Here is a 1,138-nt window from a genome sequence, read left to right as displayed (position 1 = left end):
AACCTCAAAATCCAAGATGGCAAGTCTGCGCTTCAACAGTCGTTAAAGTTGTAGTAAATACTGTTTATTAGCATTTCTGTATTATTTGTGTCCATTAAAGGATAATTTTGCTTTTTTTATCAACCTGGGCCTTATTTCCAGCTTTAATTGTGATTTTTAACTCACCCTGATAAGTGCGGTTTGATATATATGCGCTGTTACGCTTTGAACTGCTACCTGGAAAGGAGGAATACGGGGCATGTGTAATGCGTGGATTTATGTCCTGTAAATAGCTTATTTTCTGACACACAGCGGCTCATATCCTTATTATATCATAGAGACAATGAGAAAATGAACAATCTATTTACAGTACCTTGGTGCACTAGCTCAGCCTGCTGTGTTTGCTGTCCGTCACTGAGGAGCAGGGGGGGAGCAGCTATCTCTACTGTGATGGACAGCAAACGCAGCATGCTGCCCAAGTAGGGCTGGGCGATATGGCCTCTAAAGAATATCGCGATGTTTTTCGGCTATATCGCGATACACGATATATATCTCGATATTTTTGAAATCTCTCATAAATGCTCAATTTAACCCTTCAGGGTTCATACACATTTTGACCAATGGATTTCCATGACTTTTCCATAAGTTCTTAACCTGTATTTTATGCACATCTGGGGTAAAAAATAAGAAGAAAGGGCAGATAGTGAGCAAAGATGGATGATTTAATATTCCATAGCTCTGACCTACGCAAATCTGACATCACTATTCTGATATAGCCTAATATGATTGTTTTAGTAAAGTGTATCACTCAATAGTCAATACAAAAAATAATGGCTTTTATAGAACCGAAAGCCTAGCTGCTTAGTCTGCAGATAAAACATAAAAAATTACATTTAGACTCTTATTGGCATGACGGCAACATACTGTATGTGCGCATTCGTTTTCCTGATAGATCATGACAGCCCTGCAGCTAGCTACGTTAGCTTGCATGTAACATTAACGTTAGTTGCTTTTGGAGACCGGAGACACAAACCCTGGACGTTTCATTTTGAGTAATGCATGAGGTTCTCTATGGTTTATGCCAGCTCTGGGAGTATGAAGTGCTTTAAATGCGGGGATTTTGGTCACAATAAGCTTGTGGAGCGCTGCTTGCTCTAGG

Source organism: Poromitra crassiceps (assembly GCF_964638095.1).
Source record: "Poromitra crassiceps genome assembly, chromosome: 15".
Lineage (NCBI taxonomy): Eukaryota > Metazoa > Chordata > Actinopteri > Beryciformes > Melamphaidae > Poromitra > Poromitra crassiceps.
Note: the sequence above shows the minus strand (reverse complement) of the source record.